This window comes from Pinus tabuliformis, chromosome 3_1 (assembly GCF_031772625.1).
Source record: "Pinus tabuliformis cultivar Carrire ecotype Pingquan chromosome 3_1, CPIR1, whole genome shotgun sequence".
Classification (NCBI taxonomy): domain Eukaryota; kingdom Viridiplantae; phylum Streptophyta; class Pinopsida; order Pinales; family Pinaceae; genus Pinus; species Pinus tabuliformis.
This window is the reverse complement of record NC_142301.1, coordinates 927,403,149-927,413,700: the sequence shown is the minus strand read 5'-3', so window position 1 is coordinate 927,413,700 and position 10,552 is coordinate 927,403,149. Positions and strand designations below refer to the sequence as shown.

General features: G+C 34.6%; 1 pseudogene; it reads right to left on the bottom strand.

Annotated features, from left to right (window-relative positions):
* Positions 1 to 1,071: 1,071 nt before the first annotated feature.
* Positions 1,072 to 2,628, bottom strand: LOC149190784 (putative E3 ubiquitin-protein ligase ARI1 pseudogene; annotated as a pseudogene).
* Positions 2,629 to 10,552: the final 7,924 nt, after the last annotated feature.

Sequence of the window (10,552 nt, the reverse complement as noted above, 5' to 3'; positions counted from 1 at the left end):
TCCTAACATAGGATTTATTTAAAGCTTTTTTTACATTTTTTGGGCTTAATACTTGAGTAGTTCACATCAATATCAATTCACACATTTATAAGTGTTTTCACAGTGTCCCTTTAACTCTTATATTGGTATTCCTTGTGAAATATTAACTCTAGTAAAGACCATTTAAATAATGGTCATTCCTCTCATCATGGTCTTCTTTGTTAACTTAGTAAACAAAGTTCAATGTATCAAATGCTGGTCCCCATTTATGAACCCACTAAATATATCTAAATATATGATGCATAAATATGAGTTTGAAACTTAGTTTTTTATAACTCATGTCTCATTAAAAGAAAATTATTTCTTAGTTTTGATTATCTCTCCATTTTGAAACCTCAAACACTTTACATCTTATTTTATCTTGTCTTCCTATATAAAAACTACCCTTTCCTCCAATGTTTTTTAATCATTCTTGCATCAACTTTTTAAGCATTTCTGCATCAATCTCTTTGATTCTTTCTTAAAGCTGCTTTCCCAATTTATAATATATTTCATACTGCACTTTTTTTTCTTTTTATATTCTCATTGTTCATCTTTACCTTTGGTTTTATTTCGTGTATTATTTCTATTCACAAAAAATGTACTCTTGAATAATCCTTAACTTAAATACAACATAAATGAATATAAAAAATTAAACACAACCCATTACTTCAATTTATAATATCATTTCTCATGTCAATTCCTCAAATAATATTTGAAAACAAATAGCTTTATCTAATTTAAATTAAATTTTAAACAATTACAGTTGATTAAACTGTATTAATTATTAACTGAATTTCAAATATTATTCACTATAATAACACTCCAAACACATTACATATACGCACTAATGTGATTATGACAATAAAATTACAAACACATTAAATCTGAGAAGCTTTGAGGAACGAAAACTCTTCAAAATACTTTATTTCAGAAGCAAACATTACTCAAAATCTTTGTAATACATGGAGTTAAATGATTTATCAGTGATTGACTACATCATGTATGTGATAGTATGTGGACACCTTCAGACTTATATGGATATATAATTGACTACATCATATCTGATAGTATGTGGATACGTTTGGGGTTATGTGGAAAAATACATGGAGCAATGCGATGTGCTGTCAACCCAAGGTCCAGCAGTAAATCAGTTTGGATCCACCCATAAATTTGTTCACACGCTGTGTCGGCCAGGACAGTGAGATAAATTTGTTTACACCATGTGTCCGCCAGGACAGTGAGATCAATAGCTTCCCTTCGATTGGCCATAAAATTCTGGTGATGAATAAGCCCTGAAAGTCTCTCTACTGCTTGCTCCAGTTGCTGTTGATGATACTCAAACATGTTTTGCTTGACTTCCTTTTCTGTTGGTGTCACTATATCTTTGAGTATTTCATCACCAAACACGTGAAATGCGAAGACATATGAATATGCGACGACACGCCTTGATCTGACTAGGCTTTGCCGTGCATTTAGCAACCAACTATAGTCAGTAACACCAACACCAGATTCGTTGCTTCCAAAATCTAATATTTTCTGTTGTAATAATTCCCTCTCCTTTGCTTCAAGCTTCAATGAATATTTATGTGCCTCCCATTTGGAGTAATAATGTGTGTACCTCTTCAAATCACGTTCTACCTTTTCAATATCCATCTCCTGATCTTCTTTATATCGACCACAACTGTGCCCAGCAATGCCTGTACGGGTATGTGTAGCTCCAGTGGCGCCACCACACAACCAACAGAAGTATTGGCCACATAAGCAGGTCACCAAGTTGCAGCCACCATCTTTTGCGACGTTTTTCCCACAGTTGGGGCAGGACTTGGTATTAACTGCAATCCAATTTTGAGACTCAGACTCGTCATTGCATTTCTTATCCCAAAGCTCCCTAATCAAACAGGAGCAAGGAGAGTGTGGTTGAGCCAGACAATTGAAGCAAAACTGATGCCCGCAAGCGCACTGGATCTCACAGTAAACATCTCCTTCAACTCGAACTGCATTTCCACAATGGGGAACACTAGGGCACCACTTCACTCTGTCGTTGTCATCAATATAGGACTCAAATAGGAAGCGATCGAAGCGTTGGGCTGCTTCAGGGTCTTTGGCGGCGACTAGTTTTCTTATGATGTCTTCATCACAGATGACATTACATTCGGGATCCATGCACTTTATCCGCTTGCTTTGTCCCTCTCTTATCTGAGTAAGAAAGTGCTTCGTCCAGCAGACATTGCAGAAAGTGTGACCACAATCCATCATTGTGGTGTCCCCCTCCTTCAAACCTTCCTCTGCGCACACACCACAGATGGTAACTACGGAATTTGTGGATTCCGGTCTATTTGCAACACCCGCTTGTGAAAACAACCACTCAACATCTCTTTCGGCATATGCATCCACGAGTCTTTGAAAATCCCAGCGATGATGAATTAAGAGTGTGCGAGCACGTTGCTCCTTTACAGCAAGGATTGCCATCACCTTATCTAAATCCCTTCTCTGTTCCGACAATAAATTTTGTTGAGAGATGAGGCGGATGGTCTGTGCAGGGACAGGCATGGAGGAAGAAGCCTCTAGATACTGCTTATCACCGCCGCTAATCAACGAGTCCGCCATGGCAAATCCTTTACGATTTGCAAGAAAAAGTAAAAAAGTTCAATATGAGAAGTGGGCGATGAGAAGGGGATTGATCCTATGCGACCCTAGATGGCCACATTAGTGCATTTTATAGCCATAAATGTAACTGACATTTCTTCTACCCGCCCCCAGCATTTTTTCTGGCACACCACACACCTCGTCAATGAAAACCGTTTCTGGGCAAACCACATACCTCGTCAACGTCTTATGGACCACATACCTCCTCAATGAAAACCGTTTCATACATTTTTTTAAGTGGCCTTTTGTAATCATGGCAATTGGACAATTAATATAATTTAATTTCTTGCACATTCTTAATGGACTCATAGTTTGAGGAAAGTAGAGAAATATTTTAATCATAAAAATAGCCAGATTACTCGATCATGTCAAGTCAGTTATATAAGCATTTATATCACAATAAAGAGTTGGTATTATTATAGTATTTTTTCGAAAAACAATTTCTGGATTTACATAAGTTAGGGGGTTTTTATAAAAACAAAAGGTTTTTTTTTTTTACGAATTCAAGTGTGCCTTCAAAATGCACCAAAAAAATTTAAATATGCACATTATAATGGGCGACGAGAAGGAGAAGGGGATTGATTATATGCCCTCTTTCTACCGACCCACGACTTGATGGTCATTCTGGCTATGCACAGATATTAAAGTCTGATCACATAAGTTGAGTAACCTCGTCAATGAAAATGGTTGAATATATTTTTTTGTTTATACCATTTTGTAATCATGGACCATTAATTTAATTTAATTCTGCAACTGTTTGTAACCTTATATGCTAGTTTTCGTGCACACTCCCAATGGAAACCTTTAAGATTTAATGGGCGACAAAGTAATTTAACTTGACTTAGTGGGAGATCATTATGGTTTGAAGAAAGTGGTGAATTATTCAAAAAATACAGAAATTAACCAATTATTTATAATAAAGAGTTTGTATTATGGTATTTATTTTTCTAATTATTTTTTTTTAATGCACATTTTTTTTTTCTATGAATAACTTTTCAAATGACACTTTTTGAGATCCGAATTTTTTATAAGATCAAAAGACTTTGAAAATAATCCATGTATGTCTTCAAAACACACCATTTTTTTAAAATATATTTATTATAATAAATGTTTTTGGGTTTTGAACCCTAATTCAATTGTTATAGCTCATATTTAGATGACTCCAACTAATTATGCACAATATACAAGTATATCTAAGGTAGTGGAAAGGTACATTGGATCCTTTGATTTGGCATATTTGTATTTATGAAATATTAAAATTGTATTTTTTATTCTTTTAAATTACCCTTCAAGTCACAAAACATTATTTTCTTGTTTTCTTTTGGGTTGAGCTTTTTATTTCTCACATTTAGTAATGAAGTAAACGATTATTGGCAAAGATCTTCATTATTAAAGATCTTCATTATTAAGATGCAGAAGAAAATTGTGTGTATTGCATGCATATTGCATGCACCAAGTTATTAAGTTTATTTTATCTTTTTATATTATTGTTGTATCGAAAGACACACTCCAAACATTAAGTTATTAAGTATAGAAGAGATGTTGTAATGTCCTGTAAACATTTTGACATGGTCAAATTACATAAAAAAAAAAAATTTAAAAACATAAAATTATTAATTATAATTATTAATATAACATTTTGACTGGATCAAAATACATCAAAATAAAATATAAAATAAAATAAGATAATTAATAATTATATCTATGCTTATGTTTATAATTTTAATTATAATTAATTATAATTAATAATTAAACTAGCTTAGATCTATTTTAACTCTTGATCTACCAAGCACCAATAGGAGTATATATCATAGTTTTAAATTATGAAAGGAGATGTCTAGCAAAGTCACTCAAATAGTCTTTACAATTATATTAAATTTGAATTATGTGATGGATACATTATAACTGAAATTTGACTATTAGTTGAACTCCTCTTCTGTGATGTTTCTTAATTAGATACTTAGTTTACACATCATATATACATGACTTGATAAATGTATCTCATTATGAAATATGATAAGTAACCCCTTTTAGATATGTTTCTTAAGTGACAATGATGTTGTGTTGACACATATGTCTAACTAGTAAAAGGAAATGTTTTATACTCACCATCCCATTTATGCTCATCTATATTAAGCATTGCCTATGATGATGCAAAAATCTAATTCTTTTATGAGTATTAATATTTCTTAATTAGTTTAGATAATATTAGTGCTTATTTGATGATGGATATCATGATTTTTTTTTAATGGCATGGATCATACTCGTTGATATTTTCATGTTTTGAGTATTATTATTATACAAAGCATTGGAATTCTTATGATGATAACCACTTGTGAAAATTTAATATTATTTGTGAGAAATCTTTTCAGATTAATCACATCATTAATTGTTGGTGGATGTTTTGAACCATCTAATGTGGTTTGTCTTCTGGATCTAACTTAATATTAGTGTATCCTTATTTTGATATGATCAAGGATGTGCACATTTTTAATGATGTGCTTATGTTTGAAGCCTCATTATGATGTATGCATATATTGGATATCATACATTTGACATGATTGATATTATGATTTATGATATATGCATATGTTGGATGACTTGTTTTAATGTATGTGAGTGTTAGATATCATTCCTTTAATACGGTTCACAATATATAAACATATGGTAGATACCTTGGTATGATACATACACACACACACACACACACACACACACACACACATATATATATATATATATATATATATATATATATATATATATATATGTGTGTGTGTGCATGCTAGGATACCCCTTTGTTGAATGTGCAACATAGTGTGAATTTTGATACATGCACTCTCTATTATGATGTATACATGTACATGATTTCTTACCAATATCACATTCTGTATTATTGTTGTTAGTGCGTGATGCTATTAATGTCAAGCTATGCATTGTAGTTGATGTCAAGCTTAGGGGGAGTGAAATAGTTATCACAGAGTAAAGCATGGAGTAGGGTGTTCGGCCAATGAAATCAAGTGCTTACATAGAGTTCTTGCATGGGGAGATGATTTTCAACTAGTAGAAGGACAAGTAATATGTTGGAAGCATTTCCATGCTCGTGCACACAATGAACAAAAATTAGTGTTTCACAAACCAAAATTTGGTGTTCCATTAATTCATGTATGTATTCCAAATGCACATGATATATATATGTATGTATGTATGTATGTATATATATATATATATATATATATATATATATATATATATATATATATATATATATATATATATATATATATATATATATATCTGCATTATAACAAGTTTTCTTGGGGGTTGGACCTAATTCATGTATGTATTCCAAATGAACATGATATATATATGTATGTATGTATGTATGTATGTATGTATGTATGTATGTATGTATATATATGTATGTATGTATATATATAGATATAGATATAGATATATATCTGCATTATAACAAGTTTTCTTGGGGGTTGGACCTAATTCAATTGTTATACCCAGTATTTTGATGACCCCAACTAATTATGCACAATATAAAAGAATGTCTATGGTGGTGGAAAGGTACATTTGATCCTAGATTTAGCATACTTATCCTCACAAAATTGTTAGAAATTGTAGCAAGAAAGGCTCAATTTGACTTGTTTCTTAGTCAAATTGAGTAATTCGATTTTTCATATCAACACGATGACTTGGATTGCAGTTAGCTAGGCTGACATTGCCTTGTCTACTAATTAAGTCAGTAAATTCAAGTTATAGGCTTGCAATAGAGTTGTGCATGTAATGATTGCTAAAATTTAGCAATCTAGTTCAGTTATTTTTAGTTTAACTCAGTTAGTTGAGCTCAAGTCATTAGTGGAGTTAGTTGAAGGTTAACTAAGTAGTAGAACTATTGCTAACTCAATGGTTTTTCAGTTAAACTAGTCATTCAACTAAAAATAGCCTAAACATGCATGGAATTCAAATTTCCTAGCTAGAGTGGAGGAAAGGACACATTGTAAATATCAATTGTATACTAGTTGAGTGTATAGGCTTGGTAATTAAGAAGGTGATCAATTCCCTCGGATTTGCACAAGGAAATAGGGAATTCCATATTATTTAGGAGCTCAATTTCTCCTAAATTTTTCAAGGAAATAGGAGGAAGAAGGAGCCTTGAATTGGATAAGTGTTTCCTAGAGCAAGAGAATTAGTAGGAGAATAGGTTTATAGTGTAGGGTGTGCTTCAAAGTTGAAGCAAGACATTGTAATAGTTTCTCATTCTCATTTGATTAATGAAAAGCAGTGGAGAGGTTTTCCCCAATCAAGTTCCCCTATAAAATAATCTTGCTCTAGTGGTTTTGATGGCTTCATTTCATTCCATGTGTTTCTAAATTGTGATTTCCATAAGGAAGAAGCAAGCGAACACTTTGAACATTCATGGGAAAGAAGGGATGGATCTCTTCCCTTTCTTTCATAAACCTCCTTTCAATCACACCTTTCATAAAGTCACCAACCCCGTATGTCGGGTCTAACCACAAGCTAAGCCCTTAGTTAGTTCTTTTCATTCCTTCTCCTAGCTACTTTAGTTCCTGCCTGGTAGTAGTTACTTTCCCTAGCCCCGCTTGTAGTTCCTGGCCTACGTGTGGTCCCTGCCATTGTTCTGCCTACCCCTACCACTGTACCTTGCCTTTGTTTTCGTCTTATAGGTTCATTCATTAACCTTGCGATGACATGTCCAAGCAGTCATATTTGCTGCAAAATAGTAGAGCAAATTTGTAATCTCTTGTTTTCAGTTCGAATTCATTAGTAGTAGAAAATTTCTATTAATTTCTACATGGTATCAGGGCTCAAAATCACAATAGAAATTAGTCAATAGATATTATCCTTTAGAAATTTTGATTTGTAGATTAGGTGAAGTAGGTTTTCTTCCATGAGGGAAAATGTCTTTCAATGGGTTGAGATTGGAGTATTCCCTGGAGGGAACCTCACATTTCATAGCTTGGAATGAAAAGATGGAGGTTGTACTCGATGATTGTAACACCCTCCTCCCATATCTACACAAGCTATCGGCTAGATAGGGTAAACATGCGACGAGAGGTGATCTAGGTTGATCTTCAAAAAGTACCAGTGGCATGCTAAAAGGCTAAAAACTCAAAGTGGCGGAATTTGGATAAACTTAACATCAAATTGAAGTGTTCATCATCTTTATTCCAGTGGTGCAAATGACACTCAAATCCAAGTTCATACGAAGAAGTTAGAGCAAGTCAAAGTTTTTGTTTGATTTAAATAGGTGGCAGGAAGAGATGACGTGGCATAAACTCTCAGCAAATGTGGGAGCACCAAGTGGAAGGCTGCCATTGGTCTTTCATATCACAGATCATAGGAGGAAGAGGCTGCGGCTTAAGAAAAATGGCCCAAGAGAGTTATGGCAGTGATGCGATCAAATTGCAATCGCCCATCAAAAAAAGGCAAAGTGTTTCTGAATTGGCCCCTAGCAGGATCCCAGTTGCGATTGTGATATCACATATCACGGATTGGAGGGGATCCAGGGTTAACGAATCGGCCTTGACGAAGTCCAGGTGTGATGTGATATATACCGCAACCAAAGTTCGTAGAAGGGGAGCAATAGCATGAAGTGCTAACCCTAGTTCCACTTTGATTTTGATTTACGATAGGGTTTCCGAACCCGAAATGTTATGTGTTATGTTTAGTACTTCCAATAGGTCCACTGTATCGTAGGCCACTTGATGTATGGGTTTTTCTTTACATCAATGAAAACACCGATTGTGGGGAAACACATATAGTAAAAAGATGTTGAGTTCAATGCGTAGTTAAAGGGGTTTTTCCATGTTTGTAAGGGTTGTTTCCACATACTATTCAGGGCCACAAGAACCTCTATTGGAAAATGACCACTTGCTAAACTTTGTTGTTTGTTTGGAATTGCCTGGGTATTGATGGATTTTGTTGCCAGCTATTGGGCGTAGAAGACCCAAACCTGGAAGTAAGCGAGACCTTGCCTTGAGCAACATGGAGGTTCTGAGAGGTTATAAAAGGCCCGATTATCTAAATTAGGTGTTCAGATACACATTTTTGCACAATTTTTCACGAGGATTTCAGTGGTACTGTCTGTTTCTGAAGATGGGCTCTATCTTCTTCATCCATCTTCCATATTGGAGATATAAGGATTGTAATGTTGCTTATACTTTTATCTCTTTTTATGCCACTTAACGAATGAAGGCCTCCCCACTATTGAGCAGGGCCCAGAAACGTAGTCCAAATTGGACGAACTCCGTACTCAAATATTTATGTCATAGTTTCTTTCTTATCATGTTATTTCTACATTATTTTATGTTCTATTAAGTTCCATGGTTTATAAGATTTGTTTCATGTAACTCTGATGCATCTATAAGCAAAAGATATTGGATCAAGTTTGGTATTAGAGCAGGTCTTTGTTGATGTGAATTGCGTGAGTATATGCTAACTTGGAACAAGCTCCGAAAAGGAGAAGGAACACTTAATTCCTTTGATCCTGAAGCAAGATGTGCACAATGAAGAAGAAACATGGCCAATGAAGAAGCTCGGTGAAAAGAGGAACATACTTTCCACAAGGTATTCTAAAATATGGGAGAGAAATTGGGCACGAGAAGGAAGGTGTTGATGATAACAAATCAACAAATGATGAAGGTGGTGGAGAAGAGCCTCCTACCTCTCCTTCTTCAAGTGATAGTTCTTATCACTCTAATCGTGATTCCAAACATACATCTAATAAATCATTCTTTAAGCTGGATGTAAATTTTGACCTGCCCATGTACAATGGAGAGTGTAGTGCAGAAAAGCTTAATAATTGGATAAGACAAACAAATGTTTACTGCCGGATCCAACATATCGAAGACGATGAGGAAAAGGTCTAGTTAGAATCTCTTCGGCTGAGTGGCACTTCTCTTGTTTGGTGGGAGAGCAAGTTGCAGAAGGGTAGCAAAAAGCTGGGTAACCTTCTTTCTTCTTGGTCCAATTTTATTTCTACACTAAAAGACCAATTTTACCCTTTGGGTTATAAACAGAAGGAACTAATGGAATCGAAATATATAAGGTAAGGAAAAGGCTAAAATGTGCAATGCTTCAATAAACAATTTTAGAAGGAAGGACTTAATTTGGGCATCTCATTAGATTCGCTTGAGATTGTAACTAAGTATGTTGGTGCGCTACATAGTTACATAAGACACTCATTGTTATTGTTCGAGCCTACTATGATTTATGCAGCCAACGTAAAGATGATTCATCTTGAAAGCCGAGGAAAGAATTTCAGAGATGATGAAGCCAAGAAAACATCGTTCAACCCTCAGCATGGAAAATTCTAGAAGAAAAGGAAGGGGAAGACTAAGAAGACCATCATAGCCAAGAAAGAGGATGGAGCAACATCATATTGCACACATTTCAAGAGAGAAGGTCATGATGAGGACCACTGTTGGAAGCTACATCCAGAGCTAAGACCAAAGAGATTCAATGAAAAGGGCAAGTAGAAGACACTGGAAAAAATGTAGGAGGACCTTGGATCAGATTCTGGTGATGAGACATTGCTCATAGTCCTGGGCGAAAAAGGTACTCCTTCTATTAGTAATAGTTCTGATTCAATTATAAGTTCTAGTTATTTGGATGAGCCTATAAGTAATGAGCAAAAGAGAATTGAACTATTCCATTTTAGAGTTATTTTCAAACACACAAAGGTGGAAAATCTGTTCGATTCAGGATCCCAAGCAAATTTAATCTCAGAGTCCTTAGTGAAAAGGTTAGGCCTCGAAATTAAGCCTCATCCAAGTCCATAGCCTCTTGGTTGGGTAACTGATAAAGTAGAATTACAAGTAACCTAGCAATGTAGGGCCAGATTTGTTATAAC